Here is a 17,203-nt window from a genome sequence, read left to right on the forward strand (position 1 = left end):
TTCCAGCATAAAAGGACACACCAACGACGAATGTCGTTCTCTGAAAGACAAGATCCAAGATCTGATTGACAATAAAATTATTGTGGCAAAGGAACCCCTCTCCGAATGTCTGCAACAACCCTTTGCGAGACCATAAAGGTAGAGGCATTCACTTGATTGAAATAGAGGATGATTGGAATCCCGAAGGGTTAATTGGGTTGATCGCAGAAGGTGATGACCCAAAGAAGCCAATAGTTACTCTTAATCCGATCGTGGTCCAGATTCAGCCATCTGGAGGCACTGAGGTAAATATGTCTGTGCCACTTGAGTTTGAAGCAACGTCATCTGCAAAGACACCAATGCCAATTGAGGTCAAATTCGTGTCACCAGCAAATTCACCCACGCCATTCGAAGTTGTATTTTTTCCACCCAAGGCCCATGCTCCATTCGGAGTAAAGATAGCCACACCGATCCCAGTGGCGATGTCGACCATGACACCATTCCATACAAAGGCTATACCATGGGACTATACAGTTGAGGCAAGGAGGAAAGGCAAGGGCGGGTTCGAGGAAACTGTTGTCGCACAGGGTATGATGAGAACTTGTAGTATCTATACCCCGGAACACCTAGCTGAGTCAAGCAAGCATGCCTCCAATCGATCGCACATCATTGAGATGGGTCCAGATGATCTTTGGAGAAAGATACAAGCCAAGGAATACTCGGTCATCGACCAGTTGAACAAAACACCAACACAGATCTCCATACTTGCTTTGTTACAAAATTCTGAGGAACACAAGAATGCTCTGTTGAAGGTGCTGAGTGAAGCATATATGCCAAGCAACATTACTGGCAGGGAAAGGAACAACATGGTCGGACATGTATTGGAAAGTCACAAATTACTTTTTATGAAGATGAGCTACCGTCTGAAGGGTTGGGACACAACAAAGCACTGCATATCACTGTGCAATGCAAGGCCTACTTCATCACCAGGATCCTGATCGACGGGGGTTCCAGTCTCAACATTTGTCCACTGGTAACACTCAAGAAGTTGGGTAAGGGACTGCACGAGATAAAGGATGAAACCATCAATGTGGAAGTTTTCGATGGTTCCCAAAGGTCTACCATTGGGGAAATTAGTCTGTGTCTACAAATGGGGCCAACTTGGTTCGATGTTGATTTCCATGTGATAGACGTGCCGATATCTTACAATCTACTATTGGGACAGCCATGGATTCATGTTGCTGGAGCCGTAGCATCAACACTACATCAGGCAGTAAAGTTTTAATGGAATCACCGGGAAGTGATCATTCACGGCGATGGTAGCAATCCTAGATATAGTCGCCAGGCCATTCCATCAATTGAGGGGAGAAAGAAGTTGGGATGAGAGACTTACCATCACATCGAATGGGTAAATTCTGTTGACAAAGACAAATAGTGGGATAACAAGATCGAGAGTATACTGAATTGGAGTGGGTACGAACCTGGCAAAGGGCTTGGCAAGAACCTTAAAGGGATCGCTAAGCCCATAAAGCTCAAGAAGCATGGCACTACTTTCGGTCTGGGATATGAGTACACCTGGGAGGAATTCAACAACTGGTCGCCACCATGGTGCGGTCCTTACTATCCGCTAGAGCAGCCAATACCACATTTGGAGCAGACTTTCCAACTGGCCGATGTTATCTATGGGACAGAAGAAGAGGAAGCACTAGCAGCTATGAAAAACATGTTCTTAGAGGATAATGACATGGATTATTATGATGTTCTCGAGGAGGAGGGGAGGAAGGCCTTTCTATACAGGTTGTAAGCAGAGGAGGACACCTCAATAAATAGACCATCCGAACAACCAGGGCCCGATAAGCCTCGGGGTAGCAAGGCTAAAACAAGCACTGTTTTTGATTTACTAAAAGATTTTTATTTTTCGCGTGTTTTCAATTCCTGCAATAAGATCTCCAATGTTCAAAACAATTATTATACAATTTATCAAATCATTTTGATTTTTTCTTATGAATCAACACTTTTTACTATTGTTTTCTTTCATTACTTTACTTATACAACATTACTATTACTTATCTTGATGAACCGATGACCGTGACATGCAACGAGACAACGCAACAAACGGACATAGATTCAGAGGAAGATGACATACCAGAAGAGATTGTTAAAGAAGTAGAGAATTTTGAGAACAGACCTAAGTCCAACCTGGACGAAACAGAAGTTGTCAACCTGGGAGATGCAAAAAGCGTCAAAAAACACGAATCAACGTACACTTATCACCGTCAGAAAAGAGGAAATACACGGAATTTCTAAGGGAATATGAGGACATATTCGTCTTGTCGTATGATCACATGACTGGTCTAAGTACATCTATTATGGCTCACAAACTGCCAACTAACCCAACATGTCCGTCGGTAAAGCAAAAGCTCAGGAAATTCAAGCGTGATATGAGCCTAAAAATCAAGGAAGAAGTCACTAAGCAGGTCAAACCTAAGGTTCTCAGGGTAGTAGAATATCCGACATGGTTATCCAACATCGTGCCAGTACCAAAGAAGGACGGGAATGTCAGAGTCTGTGTTGACTACCAGAATCTCAATCGGGCCAGTCCGAAAGATGACTTCCCCTTGCCAAACATACACATCTTGATTGATAATTGCGCCAAGCATGAGTTACAATCATTTGTAGATTATTTCGCTGGGTATCATTAGATCTGGATGGATGAAGAATATGCTAAGAAAACGACTTTCATTACATCGTGGGGAATGTACCGTTACAAGATGATGCCATTTGGGTTAAATAATGCAAGGGCCACACCATGACTATTATTTTCCATGATATGATACACAAGGAGATAGATGTGTAAGGAGATAGAGGTGTTCGTAGATGATGTTATTATCAAGTCCAAGAAAGCCACTAATCACACAGAAGATTTGAGGAAGTTTTTCAATAGATTGCGAAGGTACAACCTGAAACTGAATCCCGCAAAATGTGCATTTGGGTTTCCTGCCAGAAAACTACTTGGGTTTATTGTGATTCGCTGAGGAATAGAACTAAATCCATCAAAGGTCAAAGCTATTCAAGAATTTCCACTGCCAAAAAACAAGAAGGATGTGATGAGTTTCTTGGGGAGACTCAATTATATCAGCCGGTTCATAGCACAGTCTACAGTTATCTGTGAGCCAATCTTTAAAATGTTAAAGAAAGATGCCGTTACCAAATGGACTGATGATTGCCGAAAAGATTTCGACAGAATCAAGGAATACCCGTTGATACCACCCGTCTTGGTCCCGCCCGAGCTAGGTAGACCTCTATTACTCTATCTTGCAGTATTGGATGGAGCTTTCAGTTGCATTTTGGGGAAGCATGATGAAACAGGGAGGAAGGAGCAAGCCATTTATTATCTCAGTAAGAAGTTCACCCCGTATGAGGCCCGGTATTCTCTATTAGAATGCACTTGTTGTGCTTTGACTTGGGTAGCTCAGAAGCCGAGGCACTACTTCTGTGCTTACACTACATATCTCATATAAAGGATGGATCCCTTGAAGTACATCTTTCAGAAGCCCATGCCCACTGGCAAGCTAGCCAAGTGGCAAATCCTATTGAGTGAATTTGACATTGTCTACGTGACTCAGAAGGCAATCAAGGGACAGGCACTAGCAGATCACCTTGCTGAAAATCCCGTGGATGGAGAATATGAACCCTTGAAAACGTATTTTCCCGATGAAGAGGTATTGTTCATAGGAGAAGACATTGCAGAATCCTATGATGCTTGGAGAATATTTTTCGATGGAGCAGCAAATTTCAAAGGAGTTGGAATAGGAGCAGTCCTAGTATCGGAAACCAGTCGACATTACCCGGTGTCTGCCAAACTCAGATTTCCGTACACCAACAACATGGCCGAATACGAAGCTTGCATCTTAGGGCTCAAGATGGCCATCGACATGAACATTCAAGAATTTCTAGTGATTGGGGATTTCGACTTGCTTATACATCAGGTACGAGAATAATGGTCAACCAAGAACTCCAAGATACTCTCGTATCTGCATCATATATAGGAATTGAGAAAGAGGTTTATAAAGACGGAATTCCAACATGTTCCTAGAGTCCAGAATGAGTTCGCTGATGCATTGGCTACCCTATCATCCATGATACAACATCCAAAAAAGAACTTCATTGATCCCATTCCAGTAAAGATCCATGATCAGCCAGCTTATTGTGCCCATGTTGAAGAAGAAGCAGACGGAAAGCCTTGGTTTCATGACATCAAGAAATATTTGGCAAGGGGCGAAAACCCAGAACTTGCAAATCCTACTCAGAAACGCACCCTTCGGAGGTTGTCCAACAATTTCTTCCATAGCGGAGGAATCCTATATAGGAGGGCTCCTGATTTAGGATTGCTAAGGTGTGTTGACGCAAGGTAAGCATCTCGGTTACTAGAGGAAATTCACGCTGGGACCTGTGGTCCACATATGAATGGCTTTGTCTTAGCAAAGAAGATACTCCGAGCTGGTTGCTTTTGGATGACTATGGAAATGAACTGCATCCAGTATGTTCGGAAATGCCACCGCTGTTAGATACATGCAGACATGATAAAGGTACCTCCAAACGAGCTTAATGCAACAAGATCACAATGGCCGGTAGCCGCTTGGGATGTTATTGGACCAATCAAGCCTGCCGCCTCCAACATGCATAGGTTTATCCTAGTAGCAATCGACTATTTCACCAAATGGGTCGAAACATCATCTTACAGAGTAATGACTAAGAAATTCGTGGTAGACTTTGTCCACGACCGCATCGTTCGTCGATTCGGGATTCCAGAATCAATCATTACCGATAATGGCTCCAACCTCAACAGTGACTTGATGAAAGCCATGTGTGAAACGTTCAAGATCAGGCATAATAATTCTACAACCTATTGACCTCAGATGAACGGAGCCGTAGAGGCCGCCAACAAGAATATCAAGAAGATATTAAGGAAAATGATAGATAAGCATAAACAATGGCATGAGAAGTTGTCATTTGCTCTATTGGGGTATCGCACCACAGTCCGCACATCAACTAGGGCAACCCCCTATATGCTGGTTTATGGTACAGAAGCTGTCATTCCCGCCGAAGTAGAAATTCCTTCCCTAAGGATCATAGAGGTAGCTGAGCTCGACGACGCAGAGTGGGTGGAAAGTCGTTATGAGCAACTAGCCCTTACAGATGGGAAAAGAACAAATGCAGTCTGTCATGGTCAACTTTATCAGAACAAAATGTCCAAAGCCTTCAACAAAAGAGTCAAGCTGAAACAGTTCACACCGGGGCAACTGGTGTTAAAGAAGGTTTTCTCGCATCAAGAGGAAGCCAAAGAGAAGTTATCTCCCAACTGGCAGGGTCCGTACATGGTTCACTGGGTTCTGACAGGAGGAGCCCTCATACTTGCATAAATGGATGGAGAAGTTTGGCCAAAGCCGATTAATTCAGATGCAGTCAAGCGTTACTATGTGTAATCTTTATGCTTCCTTTATATGATATAAACTAAACTATGCCTGACCTGATTCCTGTTTAAGAGGGGATACGTAGGCAGCCCTATGGGTTCGGTCACAATTCAATAAAATTTCCATTTTCCCCCACAATTGGAAACTGTGGCAGAATTTTGAGGAGGACCCTCAAAATTTCGAAGTTGATTTCAGCCAATCTTCACAAGCAACAATCAAAAACATCAACCCATTAAACTGGGGTAGAATTTTGAGGAGGACCCTCAAAATTCCGTAGCAAGAGAGGTTGCAATGTCCTGAACCACGTCACAATTATCGGTTCATCTAAAAATTTATTATTATTATGTCACATTTTTACTAAATCATGCATGTCTATTACTGAAATTGCCTTGTTTAGCAACGCTACACTAATGATACATACATTATCACCAGTTCAAAGCCAAGTAGGTCAAGCAGAGCCAGCGGGGGGTACGAACTAACCGCCCCCTTTTTACAAAGCTCACGATTTTTGTTTGGATGTAGGCACTTGAATTACAAATCATCAAATATACTATACACTCACGAGACAAACACTGTTCAGGAATACAAACCATTGCACTTACTCACAGTTGTTATCCGCACACAACAGTGTCCTCAGCAGGCACAATATCCCCAGAAGTCACAATATCGCAATCTGCTATCAGCTAAGAAAGCTCTATTACCATTTGCTATCTTATTTTTTGCATAAGGCTACTATTCTGCCTTCCGAGACTAAGCACTGTCTCCATCTGCATTTCTGCATTGCATAAGGCTACCATTCTGCCTTCCGAGACTAAGCTCTGTCTCCATCTGCATTTCTGCATTGCATAAGGCTACCATTCTTCCTTCCGAGACTAAGCTCTAAGGCTACCATTCTGCCTTCCGAGACTAAGCTCTGTCTCCATCTGCATTCTTGCATTACATAAGGCTACCATTCTGCCTTCCGAGACTAAGCGCTGTCTCCATCTGCATTTCTGCATTGCATAAGACTACCATTCTACCTTTTGAGGTTAAGCTCTACCTCCATCTATATTTGCATAGCTGAAAGATCGCCACTTTATTTACATTTGCATGGCTGAAAGATCACCATCTTATTTGTGCTTGCATGGCTGAAAGATCGCCACTTTATTTACACTTGCGTGGCTGGAAGATCACCACCTCTACTTTTTCATGGCTGAAAGATCGCTGTCTCTATATTTGCATAGTTGAAAGATCGCCACCTCTACATTTACATGGTTGACAGATCGCCACCTCTACATTTTGCACGGCTGAAAGATCGCCACCTCCTGCATTACATAGGCTGAAAGATCGCCAAATACTGCATCTCATGGGCTGAAAGATCGCCAAATTATCTGAAGGCATCATTGTTCGGAGACACCATTTTCATAGCCCGAGAACACCATACCATGGCCTGAAGACCCCTTTTAATCTTTTGCATTTCATTATTCAAAGGCATCATGGTTCGGAGGCATCATTATCATAGCCCGAGAGCGTCATTTCATGCCCTGCAAATCCTTTATTATACGCTTCATGGCCCAGGACATCAGAGCCTAAGGACGTCATCCTAACTGTCTAAAGACAACATTCATGGTCCGACGGGAATGTGCATCATGTTTAAATTACGCACCATATATGCTTTTATTGATTATTTGTAGGAAATCCAACGAGCAACGACTGTCTCGGCTGGAGCAATCTTGCTCCGGTTCCTGCAGCCCTATCAGACTTCAACCATTCACATATGGCCTAATTCTTGTAAGACCAGAGATAGGTAGGTAGCTCAAAAGCTAGAGCACGACCTAAGTCTCCTCAAACCATTTCGCTCGGTCAAAATTGGCCATCATGTCTTACTCGATAACTCTTTCATCCTTCCCCGGTAAAGAGGGGCAGCTGTTGATACCCAATTTTTCCCTATATATTTTTAATATGCAAAATACTTTCAAAATAACATATGTATGCATATATAAGTATGTCCAAATATTTTATTATTTTTTCTTAATTTTTTAAAGTTTTTTAAATCAATTTATTGCTATCTTATCCAGAAAAAAAAATCAATAATTATTCCCAAAATTATTATTTTTGGTGATTCATTTATTGGACTCTCATATTTATACTAAAATATAGCTAGTTTAATTTTTTTTTCATTTTTTGTACAAACTTATTAAGTATTTTTAAAGCTAAATTACATATAATTGCAACATTAGCCTCTTTTAGATTAATTACATTTAGGTCTATAAAAATTAGGTCCAATATTTTTAATTTGACAATTATGTTTTATTAATCATGTTAGTACCTTTAATTTATTTCCAAAAATTATTCTACTATTTTTATAAAATAAATAAGAGAAGAGTGGATATTTAAAATATATCCCAATTGTGTTTCAATGGTAGCCTGAATTGAACCCCAATTTTAAACCCAATTACCTAGCCCAAATCCAAGCCATACCCGACCCACAACCCAATTAGAACAACCCCCCCGGATCCCCTACCTACCTCACCACCAACCCTTTCCTAAATTAATTCCCAACTACCCCCAAACCTTAACCATTTCTCGCCTACAGCCGCCTCTAAACCCCACTTCTCTCTCAATTGTCTCTCAATCCCCTCTAAAACCCTAGCTGCCGCCCTTAATTACCTCCTGAAAATCCCCCAAATCCATGGCCTCTGAAGCCATTGGAGGCCTGTATCCACTTCCCTTGGCTTCTATGTGTTCGAGTACTATGGTTTCAAGGCCAAATTGGGAAAGCCCTCTCCACACCTTGGTCGGTTTCAGTTCTTATGGCTGTCTCCGGTCATCTTTGACTTTGCACCGGCCAGCCATGGCCATTCATGCCCGACTCTTGACTTCTCCTACTTAGATCGATGGTTTTCAAGCCTTTCTCACCATCCGGGGTTCTTCTGAAACCCTAACCTTTGAGGTTCTTCCAATTTCTTTAGATCTGTTTTAGATCTGTGTTTACTCCAAACTTTTAAATGTTTTCTCAAGGTTTCTTTCAAAACTCTACCTTCAAGAACCCTTATCTTTTCCGATTTGAGTTTCTGTTAAGTTACTTCAAAGCTTTCTCTAATTTTCTAACATGTTCTACTATGTTTCCTTATGTTGTTCTTTTACTCGAGTTTACATTCTAAGGGTTTTGACCTTTTGAGATTTTTGAATCTATGTTGTTAGTATTTGTCCGATTTACTTGCTTGTCATCTCTAGAACTCGATTGATGGTGAAAACCCTTAAATTTTGGTTTCATTCGAGTCTTGAGACTACTTGCTATGTGATTTACTTGTTCGTCATGCTCTGAATTCGTTTAATTTCAAAACCCTAATTTCTCTGGATCTATGAACTTCTGAAAATTGCTTCATCTGTTTGAATTAACTTGACTGGATTCGAAGTCTTTTTTGTTTCAACTTCTGTTTCTCTATGTAATTTGGTTTCTTGCAAGCATTGAAACTAGATTATATTTTTCAGAAAATATCTTTTTACCTGGACTTTTTCATGCCTTTGATACTCTTTTTCCCTATTACTAAGTTGACCTATGTGACTACCATGTTGCGACAATTCACTATCTACTGATTTTGTGATTGTTATTCTCTTTGTCACAAGTTCAACCTCTCATGCCTAATGTTTATGCACTCTTTTATATGCTAAATTCCCTTCTAAAATGACCTTCAATTTTGGACTGATTTCAAAGCTCCCGTGTAATTCTGATTGCGCTCGTGTAATTGATTCTTTCCTTGTTTTACTGATTTCCCTATTTTTGAATTGGTTTAAAAACTTCCTTTAGACTTTCGATTCTCTTGTCTTTAACTTAGTTTACTTGTTTATTCTTGGGAGCCCATGTCACTCTCCTTAAATCAGTGATTTTGAAATCCTTGACTCCCTAATTTGTTATGTACTGATTTTCGATTGTCTCCATATGCTGCAACTTTACTTTGTTTTCTTACCTTATTTGGCTAATCGAGTATTTCAAAGATTCTTTCCTTAATTAAACCTTTATGCACTTACCCCTAATTGTCTACTCTGCACATGATGCTTACTTGATATATTTCCTTTAAATGTTTTCTGCTCATTACCGTTTGATTTTAACTCCTTAATTAAAGGAAGTCCTTATACTGATTTGATTTTAATTGGTACATAGTTCCATAATTACTGCTAAACTATGATCCTTGCCTTAATTTTTGCCTGTCTTCAAACTATAAATACCCTGCTCTTTCATTAACACAAAGGAGCACACTTAGTTCTGAAAGCACTTACACTCAAACTATTCTCTCTTGCTACTTGTATTGTGGCCTGTCTTCAAAGTCCTGCTACCTGCTTTTACTATATTTTGCTTCTTTGAACTGGTATGTTCTGGTTAAGATTTCAGCATCATAACAATATGTTTACTTAATACTTTTGCCTTCTTATTTGCCTACTTCTTTTGTTTAGTCCAGTACTTAATTTAGCATGCTATAATTTCCTTCTACCTGTTTTAAATTTATTATGTTTCCTAAACCCCTACCCCAATGTGTTTGATACTGATGGTTTGTTTGAGGCATAACAGTATTAAGTATTGTTGTCTATGACTCAAACTTGATTCCCCTGGGATCATAACCTTTATGTTATCATTATGTGATTGTGTATTCTGGTTGATTTTGTAAGCATAACAACACTCCTTATTGTTGCCCAGAATTAACTAATGCCTAAGTGCATAGGCTCTTTGCAATCCCCAATCCCTAAACCCCTTTGTGTGAAGTCCTTAACTCTGTAACTGTTTCCCAACACCTCTTTCCCTCTTCTTTACTTTGTTTCTTCACCTGCACTCTCTCTTAGACTTAAGTTATACCCCCTCTTGTGAGCCTTGCCTTGGGACCCATGAGATCCCTCTGAACTTGGACACTTGAGGGCTGGCACTTCCACACTACACTTGTCCCTATTCTGGTAATACAATTTGGGTGTGAGCACTGCCCGGAGTCTCATCGAGTCTCTTAGGAAACTCTGACACACTCAAATTGGAGAAAAGCTTTGGATCAATGGTCTTTGAGTTGGTTTATCTCGTAACTCAGAGAGGAAGTCAAGAATCAGGCCTCTCTGGTTGTACTTTCTTTGTATTTTTCTGTTCTGATGTAATTTGTTATTCTGGTTTGTAATAAGTTGTAATAAACACTTGGGGCTGGCTAGTGAAAAGGGTTGGATAACTATGCACGCAAGGGTAGAAAACATGCCTATAGGGTATTTTAACTTCTACATATTCGAACTTCACGAAAACCTGCCTATAGTGTACTTTTAATGCTGCATATTCAACTTCATGTAGAAAACCTGCCAATAGGGTACTTTTAATTCTGCATATTCAAACTTCATTTAGATGCATGCCTATCAGGTTTAAAATGAGTACCTATAGGAGTTTCTTAAATCAATCTGATTTGCTATCATTCGCAGTCAATATTAGATAACATGCTCCTAGGAATTAAAGTCAGTAATAGTAGATACTACCACCTGTAGAACATGTAACCAGTTCAGTTTTGTTTGTTCATTCTACTTCTCTTAATAACCTAATTCCCTCGCTTAACAAGGTTTAACAAGCATGCTTGAACAACAACAACCTGGAGGACTTTTAGAGCCACTACCAGTTGCATAGCGTCCATGGGAGAGCGTGACTATGGACTTTATCACATGCCTACCGAAGTCTGATGGTTATGGTACTATTATGGTGGTCATGGATAGATTTTCCAAATATGCCACCTTCATGCCTGCCTCACCGGGTTGCATAGCTAAGGAAGCCGCCAAGCTATTCTTTAAGAACATGGTAAAGTATTGCGGCTTACCAAGGCATATCATCAGTGATCGAGACCCCCGCTTCACTGGGAACTTTTGGAGAGAGTTGATCGACATACTTGGCATGGAACTGCACTTTTCTACTAGTTTCCACCCACAGACTGATGGACAAATGGAACGAGTCAATGCCTTACTAGAATGCTACTTGAGGCATTATGTAAGCGCACATCAGAAAGATTGGGCAAAGCTCCTAGACATCGCCCAATTCTCTTATAACTTGCAGTGGAGTGAGTCCACTGGGCGGACACCATTTGAGCTAGCCACAGGCCAACAACCACAAACTCCACATTCATTACCAGCCGCATTCGAGGGAAAGAGTTTGGGAGCTTATCATATGGCTAAAAGATGGGAGGAGAAGCTCGACACTGCTAAGTCCTACTTGGATAAGGCAGCTAAGAAGATGAAGAAGTTTGCGGACCGTAAGCGGCGTCCCACATACTATGGAGTTGGGGACATGGTCATGGTGAAGTTAACCCAAAACAGTTCAAGGCACTACGCGGCATGCATCAGAATCTGATTTGCAAGTATGAGGGGTCATTTAAGATCGTCGCCAAGGTAGGCAAGATCTCATACAAGCTTGACATGCCATTGTATCTTAAGATCTACCTTGTCTTCCATGCCAGCATGCTTAAGCCATATCATGAAGATAAGGATGATCCGAGTAGGGGCCAATCAAGTCGGGCGCCAATGACTATCACCGCCTCGCATGATCAGGAGATTGAGGCTATCATAGATTACCAGGGCAGGTGAAAACAAGGGCAAAAAGCCACCTCTATGCTCCTCGTCCATTGGAAAGGGCAATCACCGGAGGAGGCCACGTGGTAACGATATGAAGACTTGTGGCAATTCAAAGATAAGATCCGAGAGTTTATGCAGCAGCATTGCGCCGTGGTCGTTGCAATATTGGGTGGGGGAGAGTGTGATGACCCGCCATGTCATCATGCCACATAGGTGCCATTTGGCATATATTAATGCCATGTGGAAGCTTACATAAGAAGAAGGCTAGCATTTGTGAGAAGATTCTAGAGAGGTATGGACATTTCCTTAGGAAGAACCTAGATCCTTATGGATTTGCTAGGAAAGTCCTTGGAATCTTCTAGGCTTGTAGAGAATTCTAGAAAAAGCCCTTATCTTGTAAATATCAAGGACTTGTGTAATAATTAATATTTACACACTAGCCCCTAGGAGACTAGTATATAAAGGGGGTCATTCATTTGTAATTCATCAAGCAAACAATTCAAGTTCTCTCTAATACAAAGCTTCCTTGAACAATTCTCTTGTGTTCTTTCTTCCATTCTCTTAGCGATCTTAAAGGTAGTAAGACTGACTTGGCACAACAAGAACGTGAGCAAGTTGTGCAAGATCGTGAGCGAGTTGTCAAGTGCCGCACGTGTACTTAGTTAACAACTAAGGACGTGACACTAGTGTTTACCCAAGAGAACCAGAGTCTCTCAAAGAGATAAGGTCTATAACAGCAAATCATCTAGAGTAATTTTCTTTTATGACTTCGTTTAATCATCTAATTGCTTCTCCGCTATCGTATTTCTTTATCATAATTACTATGATTATGCTTTCATTGAGCCGAGAATCTACCGAAAACAAAATTTCTATATTCAAAAAGTAGGGATAAAGTCTACGTACATGCTATCATCCTCAGATCTCAATTATGGGATTGCACTAAATATGTTATTGTTGTTTAATCGTCAAAAACACTTAACAATAAATGTATGCATGTATTTGATAAGTTCAGCTTCATTGGAAAACCAAATTGATCAAACTCAAGTTGTTTAATTAGCTGCCTTAATCTGTTTGTACATGCAGAACTTATACATAAAATAATAAGATTTATTTCGTTAAATTAAAGGAAGCTGGTGTATAAATCACGGACACTTAGGGTGTGTTTGGTATAACGAAAAATGTTTTTTCGTGGAAAATGTTTGTCAAGAAAATATTTTCATGGAAAACAAGTAGTAATCTTATTCATTTCCTGGTGTTTGGTATGCAAATTAATGAAATTAACTTCTCAAGAGTATTCATAAATAATTTAGATACAATAAACATGAAGCCATAAACTTTCGAACCAACAACCTTCCAAACCCACAAATTTTATAAACTTCTGAACCGCTAAACATTCGAAACCGCGAACTTTCGAACCCGTAAACTTTTATAATTTCTATACCCGTAAAATTCCAAACTCATAACTTTGGAACTTGTAAAATTTCAAACCTATTAACGGAAATATGAAAAAACTAAAACTGAAAATATATTAAAAAAATATTTTTTTCGGGGGAGAGGGGCGAGGGTGGGGGATGGGTGGTGCAGAAAAACAAAAAAAAGAAATTGAAAAAACTAAAATTGAAAATATATAAATAAAAAAAATATTTTTTTTTCGGAGGGAGGGAGGGGGTGCAGAAAAACAAAAAAATGAAATTTGAAATTACAAAAAAAAAAGTAAAAAAAAATAATTGTGGACAAATAAAAAAGAAAAACCTTCTTGGAGAGAGGGGGTTGGGTGGGTAGGTTGGGTGGGGTGTGGGGTGGGTTGGTGAGTGTGGGGAAGGTTGAGAAGGAGTTTTAGAAAATATTTTCCCCTCTCTTGATAAGGAAAACACATTTAAGCCAATCAAACATGAGAAAATTGGAAAACATTTCCCTTCGTACCAAACACACCCTTATTCCATGTTACAAAATTATAATGCTTCTTATTTCTCCAGGTTTTATATGGGAGCAACACCGGATTTAGGTCAACTTATAGCCATGCTCTTGAATCTAATAAATGCCAAAAGGACTATTGAAATCGGCATCTTCACCAGATATTCTGTGCTTCTCACTGCTCTTATAATTCCTGATGATGGCAAGGTTAGTATTGCTATTGAATTATCACTACATATAGCCCCAAATAATCATCACACATATGTAAAAAAAATTGGCAAATGTATTAAATTGCAGATTATAACCATAGATCCAGATCGACAGTCTTATGAATTGGGGTTACCAGTCATCCAAAAAGCTGGAGTTGAACATAAAATCGATTTCAAAGACTCTCCGGCTTTACCTGTTCTTGACAAACTCCTGGAATATGTGAGAAAAATAATTTATAACTCATAATCTCAAACTATGTCGTGTATGCTTTAATGTGATTTTCCTTTTTCCTGATTCATTGCAGAACGAAAACAGATATAGTTTGGACTTTGCATTTGTATACGCGGATAAAACTAATTATGGAAATTATCACGAGAGACTAATGCAGTTTGTGAAAGTTGGAGGTGTGATAGTGTATGATAACACACTATGGTATGGAACACTTGTGATGCCAGAGGAAAATGTTGACAAGTTGATGAGAGCAGAAAGGAAATACTTTCTTGAGTTAAACAGATTCCTTGCTGCTGATACTCACATTGAAATTTCTCAAGTTAGTGTAGGTGATGGAATGACCATCTGCAAGAGACTATTTTGATGTATACTACATCTTTTTTATCCGCAAGTACTCAGTTTTTCTGTTAATTTTTTAATAAACTACAAATTCAAAACATGGGTTCTATCCATTTGACTCTTTAAATTGCAGAAAACTCTTACCTTGCAAGCTGCTGCTTTTCTGAATTATTTGCTCTAAATTGAAGATCATGCCCCCAAACAAAGGGTTTGGAAGAAAAAAAAGGTAGAAAATAATTTTGCTTTGTGTGGTTGAGGGAAAATCTGTGTGAAAAAATAAACAAATAGAAGTTAATTTGTTTAACAAAGGAAATCGTTTTAGTTAGTGAGTGTTCTAGTTAGCGAGCAACTCTCACTTTTATTTTGTGAGTCAATACATAGCTATGAAATAAAGTTTATGGGTTCTAAATTAGGTTTTTTACTTTCCTATATAATATATGAAATTTTATTACCCTCCCTAATTAAATTTTAATTTAATTACATGGTCATATACAATTTACCAATTATATACAAATTAGCTTTAAATGGGTGTTCATTTTATATTAAGAATTGAATAAGGAATCAGTTGTTTCCTATCTTTGTTCTCTCTCTCTCTCTCTCCCACGCTCTCTCTCTCTCTCTCATATTCTATGTTATTTTCCCAATTTTTCTTCCTTTGATGTTCTCTATTTTTTATCCTTTCATCTTGTGTATATTTTTAATGGAATTAGTTAATGGATTTCAGTCATTTTAATATAGAGTTTTAACTTAGCAATTTCCTTTCATGTTGCACAATTGGTGTTCAAATTGAAATTATTAATCAATAAATTTTTGTGATGACCCGATAGGCCGTCTTAAGATTTAAAATAAAATTCTATGTTCCGAGGCCTTAAAACCTTATTTTATCCCTCCTCAATTTGCGTGCGCAGTCCGGGCATATTTCGGAAAGCTTTTATGTTGAAAGTTAATAAAAATAAGGATTTTTGCTGAAAAACATAATTTGAGTTGACTTCGGTCAATATTTTCGATAAACGGGCCCGGATTTGTTTTTTGACAATCCCGGTGGGTTCGTATCGAACTATGGGACTTTGGCGTATGCCCGGAATCGGATTCGAATTCGGAGGTCCCTAGCTCGAGTTATGAATTTTTGTTGAAAATTGTTTGAAGATTTAATGGTTTTTAAGAAATTATTAATGTTTGATCTTGTTGGTATCCAGTCCGTATTTTTGTTTCGGATCCTAGTACAAGTTCATTATAATATTTAAGTGTATGTGAAATTTGGTGAGAAATGGAGTTGGTTTGACGTGATTCGGACGTCCGGTTGTGAAAATAGGAATTTCAAAGTGTTCTTGAGAATTTCATTTGATTTGGTGCTAAATTCGTGGTTTTAAGATTATTTTGTTTGAACACACGAGCAAGTTTGTATGATATTTTTAGAGTTGTGTGCATGTTTTGTTTGGAGCCCCGAGGGCTTGGGTGAGTTTCGAAGAGGCTACGGACTGTTTTGAACTTAAAGATCATAGCTGATGTACTTCATGTCTGCAGACTTCGGCATTGCGAGGTCTGGCTCTCAAATGCGAGCCTCGCATTTGCAAAGAAGCATCGCAATTGCGAGCAGTGGGATGGGAGGGGAAACTTCACATTTGCGAAGTTAAGGATCGCATTTGCGATCCTCCAGTTCTACATTTGCGAACAAAATGTTCATATTTGCGAAGGCAGCAGAAATGTGAGGAGTTCACATTTGCGAGCTTCGCACTTGCGAAGCTCAGCTCGCAAATGCAACATCTGCAGCTGGTAAAACTTAACTTAGATGGGATTTTTGCTCATTTCTCAAAACTTTCAAAACAAGAAACCCTCAACCAAAACACACCAGATTCAAGACTAAGTTCCCAAAATCTTCCGAGTTCCTCTTTTGATAAAAAACCCAACCAAATCACATTCAAATAACCTGAAATTTTGCACACGCATCCCAAATGACATAACAGAACTACAACAACTCTCAGAATTCCATTCCGACCCCTATACCAAAATCTCGCCTACCAATCGAAAATTACCAAAATATCAAATTCGCCAAGTCAAGCCTAAATCCACTCTGATTCTCCAAAACTCATTCTGATCACGCTCCTAAGTCCCAAATCACCTCCCGAAGCTATCCAACCATCAGAACTCACATCCGAGCCCTCTAACACATAAGTCAACATCCAGTTCACTTTTCCAACTCAAGCTTCCTCAAAAGATACTAAGTGTCTCAAACCTTACCAAAATCATTCCGGATTCGATCCGACCAACCCGAGACCACATAACACGGATAAACAAAGCATAAAGAAGCAGAAATGGAGAAAACGGAGCGGTAACTCATGAGACAACTGGCCGAGTCGTAACATTCTCTCAACTTAAACCAACGTTTGTCCTCGAACAAGTCAAGAAACACACCTGAAGCCTCAAACAAGTGAGGATATCTGCTCTGCATCTCCCACTCGGTCTCCCAGGTGGCCTCCTCCATGGGCCGACCTCTCCAC

The sequence above is a fragment of the Nicotiana sylvestris genome, chromosome 8 (genome assembly GCF_000393655.2).
Source record: "Nicotiana sylvestris chromosome 8, ASM39365v2, whole genome shotgun sequence".
NCBI classification, from domain to species: Eukaryota; Viridiplantae; Streptophyta; class Magnoliopsida; order Solanales; family Solanaceae; genus Nicotiana; species Nicotiana sylvestris.